The 19,792-nt window shown below is 35.2% G+C and overlaps 1 protein-coding gene across 1 annotated transcript in view; it reads right to left on the reverse strand.

Moving 5' to 3' along the window:
• Window positions 1-19,792, reverse strand: part of LOC131433035 (uncharacterized) — a 205,868-nt gene that overhangs the window by 180,573 nt on the left and 5,503 nt on the right. The window contains exon 2 of the mRNA XM_058599763.1: window positions 16,006-17,166. The gene's annotated coding sequence lies outside the window, so the exon portion shown is untranslated. The remainder of the gene's footprint in view (window positions 1-16,005; window positions 17,167-19,792) is intronic.

A 19,792-nucleotide genomic window follows, 5' to 3' on the forward strand; every position in this document is an offset into this window, starting at 1 on the left:
GAATTTGATTGGTTAAAATTTGGTACAACTAATCGACTGTTGTTTAAACTAAACTGTTATTTTTGTTTTTCGATTAGTAGAAACGATGGTTGAAACAACTAATTTAATTGGTTGAAGAAAATGCTGTCAATTAGTGAGCACACATACCTTTCAATTTCAACAAATATTTTAGTTGAAATAACTGGCGTTGTTATTGAAACAAAATTCTGTTAGTTGAAAAACAAATCGGTTTTAGTTGAATCAACTCGAACAATGTTATTGATTTGCGATAATAATCAAAATATACTTACTGATATACGTCATGATCTATTTGAAATAAGTATCGTTGTTCCAAAATAAACAGTATTTTATATTGACAAGTAATATCATTAGTTATTAACAGGGCTGGGAAAACCACCGATCACTGCTGATCTTAAGATCACTGATCTCGTACATTAAAAATCACTGCTGATCTCATCACAAGTGATCTTAGTCAAGGAATAAATCATCGTTACGAAATCACAACTGATTTGATCTATGAGTGACTTTAATTTTTATACGATTTTTGAAATACCAAATCAGTAAACGTTTTCTAATTTGTCACCAAACCATTTTCAACTGAAACAAGGTTAACTTTATTGCAACACCCCTGTTCGATAAACACTTGTCATGGAATCATAAATTTCTTCAAATCAATTTTCCCAAACGCTTTAACCATCGATGTTGTTTTCATTGCCATTTTGAAGCGACGCGAACAGATTTCAACTGAAAAAGTTGTTGATTTTGCATTGCGATTATTGTTTTGCTTTCAACTGTCTCCGGCATTTGACAGCATTCATAACAACATATTTTTCAACGACTTGAATATATGCAAATCAAAAACCATATTGTTTGAATCAAAAAGAAATTAGTTGAATCAACTATCGCAAAAATCAAAAACTGCTATATCGCAATTTTATGATCGGAGGGTTCTCCGTGTAGACGGTGACGATATCGAGGTGGTTGATGAGTTCGTGTAATTGGGGGCACTGGTGACCGCCGTTAATGACACCAGCAGAGAAATTCAGAGACGTATTTTGGCAGGAAACCGTGCATAGGTTGGACTACGAATATTCTGCGACCTATTTAAAAATCCACAACTGCATTCACTGTTAAAGAGTGTCAGCAACGTTAGTTTATTTATTTATCGTCCACAAAATATATTTTTATATTTGACATCCGCATCTTAGCAAAGGTAATATTCAGGAAATCGATGAATTTAGATTCAAATTCATGGTCCATAAAACGATAAATGACTGCATTTCATTGCATGTGAAAAAAAAACAGTAAACGCAAAGTAAATCACTTAACCGAATACTGTTTAAAACTATTTTTCGATAGATTATGTGCACACTAATTGTTAAACAATACGGAAACAAGTTTTTGTTCCAAAATTTGAATCTAATTTCAGATTGCATTTATTTACATTCCTTTATATTAACCAACTGGTTTTAGCAAAATATGTTTTACTCCGAAAGGGTCCATCATTACTTACCTTCAAATCACTACATTTGAAATACTGAAATAAATATAAACATTTCGTCATGCGTGGTTAATAAATTCTACGGAACTCAAGCGCGTTTGGATCAGCGCATATGTACCAACGAAATAGAATTATTTGCTCTCGTATGGTTTCCGCAGAATCATACAAAATTTCCGAACTATGAATGAACGGCTCAAAAGAACTAGTTCTTTCGGTAGAAGTATCAAGTTCTGAACGATTCTTGGAAATGAACTGTTTCACCCATTTTTTGTTTGGAAGTATCAAATTTCAACTTCTAAAAATACCGTATGAAAAATAATGGGAAGACACATTTTCAATACAGGCCTCGGTAGATGCTCAACATCATCACCATTTTGATTTTTTTTAATTTGTTCTTTTAATTTATATTTTATGCAGATAATCTTCAATACTATTCCAATTTGTAGATCTTGTTAGAAGATGGTCGTAGTAGTGATCAAACATTCCAAAGTGGAACAATAGTATAAATCGATTTTTTATATAAACGGTAAGGAAAAAGGTATCTCATATTTTAAAGTATTTTTCATTCAAGCAATCAGTAACATATGCATCCAAACGCGCTTAAGTTCCGTAGAATTTATTAACCACGCATGACGAAATGCTTATATTTATTTCAGTATTTCAAATGTAGTGATTTGAAGGTGAGTAATGAAGGGAGTAAAACATAATTTGCTAAAGCCAGTTGGTTAATATAAAGGAATGTAAATAAAAGCAATCTGAAATTAGATTCAAATTCTGGAACGAAAACTTGTTTCCGTAATGTTTAAAAATTAGTGTGCACATAATCTATCGAAAAATAGTTTTAAACAGTATTTGGTTAAGTGATTTACTTTACGGTTACTGTTTTTTTTCACATGCAATGAAATGCAGTCATTTATCGTTTTATGGACCATGAATTTAAATCTAAATTCATCGATTTCCTGAAAATTACCTTTGCTAAGATGCGGATGTCAAATATAAAAATATATTTTGCGGACGATAAATAAATAAACTAACGTTGCTGAGCACCACTTCTTACCTAATGCGTATCTTAAGTAGAGCAGAAGTGCAAAATAAAACGAGAACCGGTTCTTTGATAACGGGCTGGTTTGGGTCATCACCTGCCTTATGGTTATAACTTTCTTCAATTACCATAAATTTGCCATACATCCTGACTAGCAGGCATAGCACCATAGTGCACCCAAGACACAGAACTACACCGTTCTGAAAACAACTGGCTCAGGTACCCACCGCTCTTATCATAAACACTTTTTTCCTCCTCGGCCGCATCTTGTGCTCACCGGTGCAGTACGGCAAAGTAGTTGAGGCATAAATTATATGCTCAGAATAGTATGGCCAGCGGCTCTCGACAGAACTCGGCGGCGGAACTCATAACAGCTGCTCGTTGTTGGTTTTATATGTGCGGCATCAAATATAAGAATGGCATTAACAAGCATCAGTTTTACTTCACCGATTCAAGCCGCTGACGCAAGTGAACAAGCTTAAACCAAGTCGGATATGTGCTTTATTCTAGTTAGGAGCAGAAAACAATCCGAACCGCTAGCACATGAAATGTTACTGTTTCCCGAATCAATTACCGCTTATGTAACAATGAGCCAAATACCGAATAATCTGGAAAAAATGCTATAGCAGCCGATGGAACTGAACTGATGGAAGATAATGATTCGACGGCTCGGATTCAAACTGCACAAAGAGTTGGTAGATTGTATCACTACTGTTAGTAATTCTGAAACATTTTTTTCCTGCTACTGATTCTGGAATTGCGATAACAACTGTCTTTCGCATCTTCGTGAGGCGGATCCTGACACAGGTTCTATATTTTTATTGGACGAAACTCTGACATTTTGAGAGGTTTCTTGTCCATAGACACCAATTATAAATTCTTCGCAGTGTGCAATTCAATGGCCTTTCCCGTAATGACAAGATGCCAAATTCCACCAAAAACGGAACGGAAGAGTTATGTTGATTAAGACGTTTTTCTAGGCACTCCTACAACTCGGCCACGATGTAAATGTCGATCTTTAATACATAGGAACAGATAGTCCGCCACACAAGATATTTCTTTAAGAACTTCGGCCGCATAGGAAGAGTTTCGTCTGTAAACAAGGTTTTCCACTTCATAATTTTGAGCTTGACTTTGAAACAGCTCTAGGTTTCTTAATCATGGAACTTTAAGTAGTTACTATTCTTTATTAGAGACTGCTAAAGTGTTTTTATATGTATATACATCGAATCAATCCCGAGTAGTGCAAGTGATGTAAACATAATATCGTGGACAGGATGTGCACTATTTCTAGATTTTCACTGAGCAATTTGGCGATACAGGATAACTTGGTGTGAAAATGATGCATTCTACGAACTGAAAGAACTATGTGAAGTGTTTCTTTGCGAGCCTACAACGAAGTTGACAAAAACAAGTAGAGATACACTCCAAAAAGCGCGATTAGAAAGCCAAACAGTAATTTAATGCTGAAGATGGTCAAAAATTCGAAACAACCAAATATAAGTCCTATACAGTCAGCTATAGTGAATTCACGAGAGTGGAAACTGTACTACACAAAAAAAATGGGCAAAGATTGATAAATGAAACAGCAGAAACGAAAACTTACAGAAAATTAAACACAGCAATGAACAGCAAAGCATGCTCGACTGTTTGTTTAGGCTGTTTCTGAGTGTCTTATGAGCTTAAATCCTGTTTCTGTAGTAACTTTGTCGCAAACTTCCATTCCACTGTTCTTTATACCTAAGTTATTCTTCTAATCTGTTTTTCTTGTTAGATACAAAACTAAAACTAAATCGTACACGACACAGTTTTCATCAAGAGCAATTACTGCATCGCAAAGGGCGACGAAACATGTTAGAAGTTGCACTGCAAAGCATTGCCGAGAACAGAATTTACACGAATCGTAAAGATTTCATCCAGTTTACACAGACAAATTTGGTGAAAAAATCACAATGTGGCAAGCAACTTGCTCATGTGAAAGTTCTTGCGCTTGCTGGTCAATGACAGCCAATCGAACTCGAAAACTTTGCCTTGTGCACTGAAGTTGCGTGTATATCGTGTAAATTGCTCATATCTCATATATATCCAACTTAAAATATGTCTCGTCACAATATTAATGCTTTTTTCTGTGCACATGGGTTACTGCACAAATTCAAGAAGAGAGGGAATTTTCAGCTCAGCTCTCAGATTTGTTGGTCTCTCTGTCACGTTTGGCTCTGTGAGAACGTTTATGCACACTTTCAGGACAGGCTCCAGTGGCTTATGCTTATAGTAGTTAAAAACAAGTTGCTGTCTCCAGAGAGCTAGGTTCACAGATGAATCTGAGTTTCGCAGTTTTGAATATGCTGCACAGATTTAAAAATTTTCACAAATTTCTGAAATCATTCACAGACTGGCAATGAGTCCCTAAAAGTCTTCGAATTGCTAGGAAAAACAAAGTGTCTTAAAGAGCGTTTAAAACTGACGGGACCTTTTGTTTTTCGCTCAGACTGATTTTTGGTTCAAACACAGATTAAAAAAATGACCTGGCATTCTTGGCTGTCTCAGTTGCTACGTCGAAGCGGTTATATTGATGAAATTATCGACAGACTTTTTCAACGTGCAGCGCGCGGATTTATTCTATTGTATCGATGATACGAAATAAGTTTAATAAAATCCCATCCAAAAGTATATCGGTATTTCATTATATTGGAAAACACAAGCGAATATCAATTACTCAATCTTTAGTTTTCACTTACAATGAACTGTTACATCTGGTAAATTCAGTGCACAACCCGTAAATTTTCCCACGGGACACCCCTGAACAAAATACAAAAGAAAAAATATGCTAGACCCTACGGTCTCGGGACAATGAACTTTAAATTCGTTTTTCTCGGAAGAAGTCCATTGCCATTCGAAAACTACTTCACCAATTATTTTCAAGGACCCCCCAGAGTAGACCACTTCGACCTACAACATAACATTATCCTAGTTTCAAGAAACTGAAAAATACCCTCGGCATCTTAGAGCTGACACTATATTTGAAAAAAAAATTATTTTCAAAATCTGCACACACTTTCTACACATAAAATACTAGACCCCAACATTTCCGTTTCGTTTTTCGTTACTTTGCCCAAATTTTCTCACGACGATCGCCCATACGGTCATGTAAGAATCAAGGTATGTAAACGAAAATGTACGATACGACACAGTTTCAGCCAAGAATAATTACAACATAGCGATGGACGAAGGAATTAGTTCAAAAGTTTAATAATGCAAGCATTTCACTAAATAATTTGGCAAAATGATTATTATCTGACAGGAAATTTGCTTCAACGGAGTTGTATATCGTAAAAGAAAATAACGAATGTTGATATTGATGTGACCCAAGGCTTGAAAAATTATTTCAACCAATTAGCATTAACAAAAGCTTGTACAAAAATGTTCGTTCCTGATTAGATAGGAGAATTATATTCTCTGGATAAACTGTATCAAGTGTTATCTTTGTCATTTCGCAGAGAATTTTAAAATAGTAAATATCCGTTTAGCTTAATTCAAAGCGATACTGACTCCGGACACACACTTTGTCTTGTTGATCATAGCATATGCTTTGGAATATTTAGCTTTAAACCCAAACACAGACAGAAAGTCCAATTCTACCTACTTGAAAGTACTGAGAGAGTTCTACGTGAGCTTTCATGTTGATTAAAAACTGAAAAACCCCGGTAACTTATAAGTGTGAATAATAACTTTAAAACGCCCTTCTTAGAATGCTGTTCCGATTCTTCGTAAGCTGTTTACGCCAAAACATTCCCTTTTTACTTTGAAGTACTTGAGAATGGTTCATGCAGTATGAAACTGTCTTTTCAAGCTGTTAAAAAAGATTAGTAAAATCTGAAAATGAATCGATTCTAAAAATTTAAACCTGGAAGGAAAATTTTCCGAATAAATATTTAAATACTATTATGCAGCTAAAAATGATTCAAATTTTGCTGTCAGTAATGGAACACTGTCAAAAATGCAATGAAGAACCGCAAGTAAACAGATAAACTATAGAAGAATTTTTTCAAATTGTTTTATTTGTTTAGAAAAATGTTAAGATCAACCGTACGTACTAACTAGCCCAGTTGGAAAACATTGATATCCATCCAAGCGACAGATGGTAATTCATATGGAGTCAAGCGATAAACCGACGAAAATAAATCCTTCGCATCTGTTTTCTCTGTTTCTCATCAACCCTGGCGGCATGCATTCAGATGACGATCATTAGCATTAGCTCTTTTTTTTATCGTTCAGAAATACCTCATCTACCATCAACGTGAATTTCTCCCATCTGTAGTGATAACAGAAACGGGATTCTTATTTGTTTTGGACTTTCTTCGGACCACTTTCTTGCAACCGAAAGCTATCGGGCAGTCGGTTCCGGATTTTACTTTCATGTGAGCCCTCCCGCCTGTTTCTATTTTCGACTTCTAGACTACTTTATACCGCCACACTGCTGGAAGGAAATAAACAGTCGTCAGACATAAATCCATTAGTACTGGTATCGGATTTTGAATGACAGCCACACACAGAGAACCAAGGGAATGCTGTTTGTCTCGACTGTTAAACGGGTTTCGAGTGGATTCAGAAGAGTCTATATCGTTTTTCCCATCGTTCGTGGATTAGTTCCTCAGAACTCAAATTTATTTTGAGTGTATGGTTTGCTTATGGCTTCACTGATTATAATAAAAGCATAAGAAAACTAGCTGCTCAGCTGCATGTCATGATCTGTCACAATCCGAAATCGTCTTCTAACTTCGATGCTCAAATTTATTTGTTTTTTTCCCAAGGATAAAGAGAATACCAAACAAAAAGCAATAATTTTCTACTTCACTCCAACTATCGTTATCATTATTTGCTCGGGCTATCCATTTGCTTAAGCGGACGAACATTGACAGTATCTATCTGTTGACCAGTTACCAGTATACTGATGATGCAATTACAGTCAAAACGGATTAATGACATTGGGATGGTGGTATTGCTAAAACATTCTCAATATAAAGATGGTCAATATTCACGAATGCGTAGGATGCGTTACGAAGCAAAAATACGTAGAAAAATAATGAAACCGCACCGTTTTCTTAGAAGGCTTTTACTATTATTATTATTAATATTATTAGCGTTTTCAATTTCACACACGAATTCCCATTCTCCAACCTCCAACACTCATTCACTAGTCCCAACTTGGAAAAATATACCTTCCTGGAAAGCAGAATCCATCGAAAGGTCATCTTTCCAATTTGATGGGATAGACACCTGAGATCAGCTCTATTATACACGAGTGCCAACTAAATTCTACCCGCCCACAGTTTCGATATACCAGACTGTTCGGTCCCATGCGGGTCACCGGAACAGGTGTATTTAGATGCCAGACAGTCACCTTGTTAGGGCTGATTAGCTAGGCAGTCAAGCGGTGAATTTCACTCGGTCCGAAACAGGTTTCCCTTTGTTGAATTCAGAACAGTGCCGGAGCGCTTTACCCGTAATCGCAAGCGTAGCGCTTCTTCACTGCTCGGTACAGATAGGTAGCCTTATACCTTTAAAACACCAACTTCCTGCTTTCTTATTTGGGTTCATCCGGGAGCTCAATGTACGTATGTGTGTATGTGTGTGTTTCATTTTACTGCTCACATAAATGGGTTTGAAGGAAAATATGTGGGTAGAAACGAGTTATACATTTTAACAAAATATGATTCGTTTTCGAAAATAAACTTTACATAGCAGATTTTTTTCCTGCGGGAATGTATGAATAATTAAACTCACGACGAGGTGATGTGATCCTAAGGCTCTTATACTGTTGTGTTCTCGCATATAATTTTATTTCTATGGCGTAGTAAAAATTAACTCGACTATGGCTATGGAAATCAATATAGTTTAGTAGCAAAATCGAGACTCAATAAATACAAAACTGTACTACAGATGCTGTTTCACATTTGTATACAACACAATGAACAGTAATACAAAAGATACACTCGGATTCATTAAACGTTTCGGATATAGATTATAGGCCCCGTTCCCATTTAAATCATTCATTATCACGTACGGCAGACTCATTCTGTAAAATTGATGCATAGCATGAAATTCTTACACCGTTGGAGACGAATAGCAGGTATAATCAGTCCGAAAACAATTTGTTTTGTACGCACTTTATAGCATTTCCACAACTATCACACCAAGCTCTTTGCATGTCTATAAATATTCATATACTTAGGGTTAAACATATTTTTTCTACAAGTAGGGGTAAATATGTTCCGTGGAATTGCTGCTGCAATTCGGTGACATAATCTTTCATTTTATGGATATAAGTTTTAGATAAACAATTAACTCTAAAATTTGCGGACCTGGAAGTTTCTTATTAGAATATTATTATTTTTAACTCACTTCAACATTTCAACAGGTTTTCATACCTCTGTGGCATAATCAATCTGTATAAACCTTCTTCTTCACCGATAAACTTATCCTCTGATCTAAAAATTTTATTAGAAAACCTTTGGAAAACTCTTATCCAATGCTTTAGTATTGATTATACCACCCTTTTATATTGGCAATTAGAAAAAAAAAAACCTTTGAAGGCACTAAAAATGGATTTATTTGAAATAGTTGATATACCTAAATTTACGAATCTAAACTATTTTCGTATATCACCATTCAAAACTTAATTTTTTTTAAATAACATAACACTGTTCTCTTATTTACCGTTGCAAAAAATGCAAAATCTTTCCAAAATGCCATCTAAGAAAAGAAATGTAGCGCTAGTTCGCGAAAATCAAAAGAAAAATAGAAGGAATACGCTGATAGAGTGTGTTTCGGATAGTGAGTATGTGCGGGACTCTTCAGTTCAAGCAGTTGAAGAACTGCCAGTAGTGCCGGTTCAAAACAATTCTACGGAATACAGAAACTATACCGCATCCAATAATTTGGTATCGATAGGTAAAGTTCTAAAATATGTACGCCAATATATGAATTTATAGCTTCAAAATATCCTGATAACTTTACTTTTACCTGTTACTTTGTAGGCTAACGGCAAACTATCTTCCTAGTTTCATTGTTCTCTTTTGGTCGCATAATGATCGCAAATTGTTAACTCCAAAATGAGCATGGAGATGAGATAAGACAACTTTGTTCCGATAGATGATTTGAATAGTATTCCTTTCTGCACACAAATATCATTACTTTATCCCTCTCTACTCATAAATATTATTACGATATGAAAAAGTATTGTCTCACCAATACTTTTGAATTTATCTACTTCTATCTACCGTTACTTCAAGGAGTGCCATTTAAGAGAAAGACTCTTTGCACCTGTCAACAATGAAACTAATCAGTGATTTCTGTTTCGAAATGTAAATTAGGTAAATACTAAGTGAAAACTCTTCCATTTTTCAGAATATTTTTTGTGAATATTTCGGGTCAGTTTCCTTTTCCTAACACACTTCATCAGCAACTAAAACATTTTCATATGGATTTATTTTTCAAAATTTGTTGCAAAATAAGCCTTTGATTCAAGAAGCCTAAGACAGTAGATACGGCATGTGGTCGTAAAACACTTTATTTTTCGGGAAACTGCTTTTTAACAAGTTTTGTTTATTTTGTATAGCGCAATTTAACACAGATGCACTGAAAAAGTGTATCTAAACTTTCGACTAGACAGCAAAAAATCAAAAATTTAACATGTATGCAAGTTTCATCAAACATTTACGAAAAATTGATCAAAAATCATATTGCAACCAAAAATTTAGCTTTTCACATGTTTGAACAAACATGATTACACAAATGAAATGGTTTAAACTCAATTGCTCACGCAAATTTGATAAACTGGTTGCCCTGAACTGTAATGGAAAACAACGTATCACACCATTACAGTTATCAGCTGGTAACTGCACCTCGTTTTTTGAAACCGTTACTTTTCTTATGGTTTAAGATTACACATGAACTTGTTAGAAATATTAACAACTCATGTGATAGAGTAAATGCATACAGTTTACTACGGGAATGACTCCTACCGGTATTCCGTATAGCATATAATTTTATTAGAGGCTTTGCAATTACTTGTTGAAAAATGAGATTTAATATTATTGGCCCGAAGAAACATTTTAAATATATAAATAATCTTCCAAGAAATAATCTACAATAGGTTGTTGTTATCCATGACCTTCATTTATATGACTCAAAAATTTACCTCAATTGTTTCCATTGATATTAATAGTACTCATTATAAATTAAAGCATTATAACAATTTGCATTGTTGTGATGCTGGGAATAGATCTATGACCTACATACTAAATCAAAAGTACACCAGTATATATGGTTTACATTTGATCCTTAATGATCAATTTTTTACTCTATTATTATTTTGCAATGATCGAAGCAGCAATTGAATACGCCCAGGCCTGTTCCCAATATTTCGTTTCGGGAGGGGCCCAAAGATAAAAAAATAATGTTACTGAAGATTGCTTATGTACCTTATTTTCGATGTGCCTTTAACGGGTGTTTTAACAGACACTTCAAACTTTTCCATTGGAACTGTTACTGCATTTTCTTGTTATTTCTGTAACACTTGTCTGAGATCTTCTAAATAATTATATATCTGTTTTTGATTTCGGGAGGGGCTAGGGCCCCTCGGGCCTCCCTTTTGGCTACGTGACTGAATACGCCAACATCACCTTCACTGAAAATTTAAGCAACTAACATTCCCTTTTGAAACTGCAACTTATTATCGGAGAAGTCTTACCGAACTAAAATAATTGACTCAATCGAATGGTTCATTGTTACAATTGAAATTGTTGTACAATTGAATTATCTTTTCAAAGAAATCAGCTAGAATTAGAAAACAGCTAAACACTAGAAACAATTCATAGTAGGGGAGACCGGGGCTGGTTGGCCGAGTTTTGCTTTCAGAATTTCTGTACTCATTCTGATTAACGTTTCGATAAACTATTTGCGATACAACTTTTGTAACACATGTGATTTGTTTCATTCCTGGAAAAAATATCAGAAAAAAAGCTGACCACATTTCTACTTGTATTTACCCCAGAATTCCTATTTTGCACCCCTATATAGTAAACAAAAATGTGTTCCACATCAAAATGTTAACACTGCGGAGAAAAAAAATCGACCAACCAACCCGGGACCAGAAAAAAAGTCGATGCCGGAGAGCTCGGATCGCTCGGATCAGCTTAACGACGGACAATTTAGTTTATGTTGTCCCATTTAAAACAAAATAAGATAATAAGATAATAAAGAGTGGCTTTTTAAGTGGTATAGAATTTTATTCACAAACATAAACAAAAAATTTGAGAAAATCGATGAAATCTTTATTGGAATCGTTAGAACGATCAATACAGTTCAATATTAGAAGATGATTTCTTGCAAATGTTGACCGCGGTTCCGCTTTTGATGGCCCATGCGCAAGGTCCAATTTTGGCACACTCTCTCCAACATATCGGCCGGTATTTCACGTGTGATATGTTAAAAACAGTGTTGCCAAATATACCAGAAAAAACATCACCCTTTACTTATGTTTACTTGTTTGCCTTGAGCTAGCAGACCAATACTCTTCATCGACTTTGGTCTCCATTGTCTCCAGCTAATCGCAAAGGAATTTCGTGTGTTGATGAAACACTACTTTTTGATGAAAAAAAGTGCCGCCGATACCAAAAAATGGCTTGATGAGTGTTATCCAGACTCTGCACCGTGCGAAGCAACAATTCGTAAGTGGTTTGCAAAATTTCGTACTGGTCATATGAGCACCGAAGACGATGAACGCAGTGGACGTCCAAAAGAGGCTGTTACCGATGAAAACGTGAAAAAAATCCACAAAATGATTTTCAATGACCGTAAAGTGAAGTTGATCGAGATAGCTGAACCCCAAAAGATATAAAAGGAACGTGTTGGACATATTATTCACGAATATTTGGATATGAGAAAGCTTTGTGCAAGATGGGTGCCGCGTGAGCTCACAATCGATCAAAAACAACAACGAATTGATGATTCTGAGCAGTGTTTGGAGCTGTTATATCGAAATAAAACCGATTTTTTTCGTCGATATATAACAATGGACGAAACATGGCTCCATCACTTCACTCCGGAGTCCAATCGACAGTCAGCTGAGTGGACTGCACGCGATGAACCGAACCCAAAGCGTGGAAAGACTCCACAATCGACCGGTAAGGTTATGGCGTCTGTATTTTGGGATTCGCATGGTATAATTTTCATCGACTACCTTGAAAAGGGAAAAACCATCAACAGTGACTATTATATAGCGTTATTAGAGCATTTGAAGGACGAAATTTCAAAAAAACGGCCTCATTTGAAGAAGAAAAAAGTTTTGTTTCATCAAGACAATGCACCGTGTCGCAAGTCGATGACAACCATGCTGAAATTGAACGAATTGGGCTTCGAATTGCTCCCTCATCCACCGTATTCTCCAGATTTGGCCCCCAGTGACTTTTTCCTGTTCTCAGACCTCAAGAGAATGCTCGCTGGTAAAAAATTTAGAAGCAATGAAGAGGTAATCGCTGAAACTGAGGCCTATTTAGAGGCAAAGGACAAATCGTACTACAAAAATGTTATCGAAAAGAAGGAAGATCGCTATAATCGCTGTATCGCCTCTGATGGCAATTATGTTGAATAATAAAAACGAATTTTGGCAAAAAAATGTGTGTTTCTATTAAACGATACGAACTTTTCAGCCGAACTGTTATAGTAGATCCTAATCAATCTTAATCCATAAGTATTGCCTTTTACGCACTTTTTTGTCGAAATTTGAAATTAGTATTGCGGTTCAATATGCTCAAAAATTCTCAACTGATTTCTAAATTCCAAAAAAAAACTTAACATGTACCAAGAAGTACATTAAATGTCACTATTGCAATAAAAGAACCATTTCACAGAAATCACCACTCTACAAAATTTTGTTTGTTGTCACCATGGAAGCTTTCCGCGTTCAACAAGTAAAAAATTGTTTGGTAAAAAAAGATTCACCTGAAGTGAAATAGGTGTACACTGGAACCTCAATTTACGCGCAAAGTTGGGGGTGCGTAAAAAAAATTTCGCGTAAATTGAATAAATTATAGAATTTTTTAAAACTATTCACATAAAAAAAGCTTTTTAATTCCATTCCAATTTAGTATGAATATCATACATTCGCGAAAGCATCTAGGACCATCTGAGTATATTCTGAGACTATGGAAATCCGTAAGCAGAAAATGAAAATATACTTGCAATGTGGTGAGTGCGTGTGTGTGTGTGTGTGTGTGTGTGTGTGTGTGTGTGTGTGTGTGTGTGTGTGTGTGTGTGTGTGTGTGTGTGTGATGTGTGTGGATGTGTGGTTGTGTGAATGTGTGGATGTGTTGTTTCCTACTGAATGGGTTTCCACAGAGATATGACTATAATTGAATTCTGTGGCGCCAAATAAAGCGAAGTATGTTTGGTTCTTCTAGTCTCTGCGGTAACATTTCCGCGGTTTCCATTACATAGTTGCATTCGCATGTCATTTTTTCAATCTGTTCTACTCGTTAGATACTGATCAAATTTAAAACTAGCTCAAGACGGCTCTACGTCTTAACAATACTAAAAACAAATCATTAATCAGTAAGAGATATTCCAAGTTCCAAGAGCTACTTGGAATATTGTCCTTAAAGCCAACACTGTGTCAGAGCAAGAACTACAACGGATAATCTCTATTTTCTGCTTGCTGTTCATATTTTCATAGCTACACATTGCATACTTGTTTATTTATAGCTGTTCCAGGTATTTTTTTTATTTAATAATATAAGTTTGAAGGTACACTGCTCAAGCTCTAAGATGCCGAAAGCACCGTAGTCTCAGTAGTCGAACAATTTCAGTGAAACAGACCTCGACAAGCAATCAGCAGGAAGGTTTCGGATGGACAAGAACTTCCACAGATATGTCACAGTATGTAAATTTACTGAATATTCTACGAGCACATACTGCGCTCAAAAGTCACCAGTCACGCATTTTTAAATTGGTTTCCTTTTTTCAGAAAATTCTTGGATACCCACGATCTTAACTAGATTCTATGTAACCAAACAATTCCGTAATGTCTATTTCATCATGTCCAATTCATTAAAGTATGTTGGATTGTTTTGTATACGTATAAATAAAAATATCCTTCATTATGCAAAAACTTTTTTACGCATTGTGTTTACGTTTTTTTTTTAAGACTTATCAGTGCATACCAGTTCAAACTGAACTGCTTGATGCAAAACTTGGCAGCTCATTTTGAATCACTTAGCAAAAGTAAAGTTTATGCTATTTGCAGAACACTATTTGTGCCGAACGAAAACGGATTTCGACTTTAAACTGGTCGATTCAAGTTAGGTCATTCAGGGTTTATCGCCTAAATTTAATCGAAAATCGCGTTATTCCAAATAAAACGCATAAAGAAAGTAACGTAAATTAAATTCTCGTAAATTAAGTTCGCATAAAATGATGTTTTAAAGTACTTAGTACATTTAACTATGAATGCGATATAATAACATCTAAGATTTTATTACTACAGAACAAGGCTTCCAAACTAAAACGCAAAGTCTTGGGGGCAATATCAGGGGAATTCGTTTTCGAGTGAATCGGAATAAATTGTACTGAAAATATTGCCTTTTGGATTCTACACATTTTCCACATCTTCAAGATAAATTATGAGTACCGTATCAAGGAAACTATTTAAAAGCATTTAACAAACCATTTTTAGATTGCTTACAAATTCTAAATAAAGCGATAAACGAAGGTGATATTACGATGTTTTTTTGATAAATGTAGAAGTAAAAATTAATAATTTATCTGCAGCAATTCTAATTCACCGTTTCTCCACAAATGCGATGTCCTAGGTAAGAAACTCGTAACTTTCAATAAAGTAAACAGCTAAAACGCTTTGCAATAATTAACAGGGTCTGAGCTAATATTTGAATGAAATTTCCAAATTTTGGGTAGAGTAGATGACTTTCAGTGACTGTCTCCTGACCGATCTTCAATTTGCCAACAAGTTGGAGATCTTTGGCAGTGTTTCAGGCCAATAGGAATTTTATAGAGCCCCGTCAAGTAACCCAAAATATTATTTTTACCCGTTCAAAATCTAAATCAAAAACATTCGATCATTTGTTTCGAATTCACACCTAAGTCCGGAGTCGTAAAATTTTCGAATTAACTATTATTTTCTATTTCCACTTTTTTTTCAGGCACGATGAAAAAAAACTATTGATAACCCACCACAAAAGAAAAAAAGCTAATGGTAAAAATATAGCTTTTCATTTGATATGTATTGCGTGCCGCCCACCACTCTCGAAAAGAAAAGACCGCGAGTAATACCCCCAGCAACGGGTAATTATGATCGCTAGCAATAATGGCTTTTGTTCCCCGGATCACGACACGGCAGATGAGCATATCCAAATGGTTTCAGAAAAAAATAAGTAAATATAATTACCGTTTGCAATGAGTTCACGCCGAAGTTCACGTCGCGTTGCGGTCGTTATTAATATCTCGCTCTGAGCTGCCCAGTGTTGGATGAATGCATGCGTGTGAATCCGAAAGTTGCAAGCCCACCCAGGTCGGGTTGCAATTTTTCTTAGTCCCAGTCCACAGCTGATACAAAGTATGAACTCAGAAGTTCCCTTGCTTACACAACAACAGAAAGATCACGTCACACGAAACAACTGCACTTTTTTTCTACGTGTGGCTCTAATTTACTATCTTCAATCTTCAGCTTCGTGCTGATATGGTTTTTGCCTTTTACTGCACTTTTATTTTCTTCTGTCGATTTTTTTTTCGCTCGCCAGTTTAATTGCACCTGTTTTCTTCGACGGCACTTATTTTCCACAAAAATACACTGCAGAAACGATCAATCAGCCATACCATTTTATCACTTTTTCTTCGAAGTAGTATTTACACTCGAAACTGATTGTTGAATATTCAATACCTTTTCGTTTTCTTCGGCAATTAATGCGCTTTTCACTTTCGGTGTCTAATTTTCGCACGAAACAAGTTATTACTAACTTAGAACGCAATTTCGTACACTGTGTTGTGCTAGATTTTTTCCGATTAACTAGCAGCGGGCTTCGGAGGAAAAGTTTCACCACGCACCCCCCAAGCAGACTGGCAGCGCACAAGTTAGCCGCTGGTTCGGTTCGCCTCGGATGCCCCCCACCGGAGAACCAGGTGCTCTACTAGGGGTTGAAATGGCCGTCACGTTCAAAGACATGTGTAGTGAGCTTCGGAGCTGGCGTAGCTGCTATGGTTCGCGTGCATGTTGCCCTCTGACGAAGCGTGAAAAATGCCGTGAATTCTCTAAGGCTGCAACGAATGCAACGGAGTTCGAATCGACTAACTCACTACTGTTTCAGAGTTTCTTGGTATTTTACTCACTTGTACATGGCCACTGTTGCTTTCAAGCAAAGTATCGACAAGTCGCGCCTTAATTTTCGTGTGTACTAATTTCGGTAGGATTTACATGATGTTTTTCTCTTTTGTTTCCAAAGAAAAATCAAATAAGTCGACTAACGGTGTTATGGTTCCTATCAAAACAGTTTATGAAACACTTGCACTAACATTGCAGGTTCAGATCCAATTGTTATATGATGATGGTTAGCTGAAATAGAATGTGAGAAATCTATTAACAATGATTCGTTAGGATTCGATTTCAGAGCAATGTTAAAATTTCAACAGTTGTGATCATTTTATCAACAAAAAACAAAAACAAATGAAATGACAGACGCACAGAAAATTTACCACTAATCTAAATATATGAATCAACTTCAGCCAGTTCAGCAACATTAGACTAGTGCTTACAAAACGAGTGGTTCATACTCGACAGTACAGTAAAACTACTAATATTTCTGCATCGTGTTACTGATGAAACTGTATAAACACCAAACCCTTGTGCACAATTCATTCCTCTTTATTTACATCATTTATTCTATTGTTCATTAATTTACTCTGCGTCTAATACGACATGACTTGAAATCGTTGGTCCTCGAATTTCTCAATCACAACAGCGATTGACCACCCTAGGTTAGTATAATTAGAGCAAGTATGCTACTCGTGAATTCAATAAATTTCTGATATCTCATGTATAAACACCAATCAATTGAAATCAGAACAGAGAAAAATTCAGAACAGGTGTGTTTTTCACTCGCGTGAACGACCGAAAAGTATCAACCCGATCAGATGGTAATAACATAATTATAACAACTGGAGTAATTTCTTTCAGAAATATTTTGTAACAAATTTAGAAATATTTTTGGCTGCGGTAATCTATTAAAACAACAAAAATTATAACAAAAAAGACTCTAGCGGGAACCAAACCGTAACAGATTTTGGAACGTTTGTATCACAATTATTATTGAATTTGATACAACTACAGAAGTCCGAAAGCAGAAATTTATAACAATAGTTGTAAAAAAAATAGATAACAAATTTAACACAGATAAACTATATCCCTGCTAACTTTTAGTATCGTTTCAATCCAAAATTGTTGAATGATTTTTTTATTAAATGAATAATTTATTTAGTGATCTGATTTCTTCTTTTAGTGTTTTGACGTTCTGATCATTATTTTTCGATATAAAGCTACGGAAGAACTCTTTTTTTTCAATTAACGAACTTCATCGTGAGTCTTGCAAATGAAAATAAAACATCATAACTGATTTTGTTATTATATTGTTATCATAAGTTTTAACTTTCAACTGTTTTCATTCGTTGAATATCTCAAAATAACACAAATTGTTTTACATATCAACTGTTGTTATGATTTTGTTATGCGCATCTGATCGGGAAGGTATCAGAAAACCAAAATAAAAAAAATTGTTTGAATCATAGTTCGAAATTTGAAAATCTTTGAATAACAAATAAACTCTCCAGATTTTTTTTTTAATTGTAGTTCTTTGAGATTTTTTTAATCCTTCCATATAAAATGTATGACGTAAAGACGATATATTGTATCTAGAATTTCAGATGGGTAGTGAAACGACTATAACTGCTCATTAGTAATTGATTTTCTAGCGTTTTCTCTCTACTTTTCTAAAATTTATGAGCTATCTTGCGCATTTCTGCGCTTCTTAATTATTAAAATAAATAATTGTTCGCGAGATCGAAAATGTCTCTCGAAAGTAACTGTTATTTTACAAAACTTGCGCAGTTCACTTAACAGTGACATGAGCGTTTTTTAATCACCAAGTACTAGATTTGACGCATTCGCATAACAAAATTAAATGTTTCTCATCAGGAGTTTATTTTACCCTGGCATCAATATTGCAATATTGGGGGGCGACCCGTTTGGCATAAGGTCATTTGACATAATACCGTTTGGCATAACGCCGTTTGGCATAATTATTATTAGGTATAACAGTTATTTGGCATAATGACATTTGTCATAAAAATAATCGGATTCGTACTATTTTAATCTAATGTAAATTTTCGTTTATTTTTTGATCGAGTGATAGTTTGCAAGGAAAACTCGAACGAAATGTGTAAATTTTTAATATTTTTTATTTTTAATGATGCCTTTCTCGTATAAGTTATGTTTTCATAAATATTACTAAAGTATTCTTCGAAAAACTTTTATTTGAATCTTGAATAAGATAAATAAATAAAAGTTTATTTGAGCATACACTAGCATCACCATTCCATTTTATAGAAAGTTTTGAGCCAAGTTTATAGGAATTCTTCATTTTCATTTGAATTTTTACTCTACATGACGGTATAAATTTCATTACACGTCACCCTGATACAGTCAATAGGACCATAAATCACGTCACCGGCATAGCTAAAACAGGTTCGTTCGACCAACAACTAGCACAACCTACAAATTGAAACAGTTTTGAGGCAAATTTAGAAGAAGTTTTTCCGTTTTTTGCATTATCGCTCTACATGACGGGTTGTAATTTCATATACACTTAACCCTGCATGAACGGAACCGAAAGTCGGATACATTCTACAGGAACATAATACCTTTCATTTGAAACTAAGATTGTGAAAATCCAACCGTTTCTGAAAAATTGGAGTGATTTTGATGTACACGATCACTTTTTTCGGTATTTTCTGAACCGGGAGCAAAGATCCGGTCTACCTAAAATCAATGTTTTTGGTCATCAACTCACCAAACCTGTTCAATAGAAGTATTATACGGATAGTTGAAAGTATTTTGTTCGATTTTTCAGTGCCATGTATAAAAACTCGCTCTTGAAAAACGAACTTTTTATACTTATCAGTCTGTA

The sequence above is a fragment of the Malaya genurostris genome, chromosome 2, assembly GCF_030247185.1.
Source record: "Malaya genurostris strain Urasoe2022 chromosome 2, Malgen_1.1, whole genome shotgun sequence".
In the NCBI taxonomy this organism is placed as follows: Eukaryota; Metazoa; Arthropoda; class Insecta; order Diptera; family Culicidae; genus Malaya; species Malaya genurostris.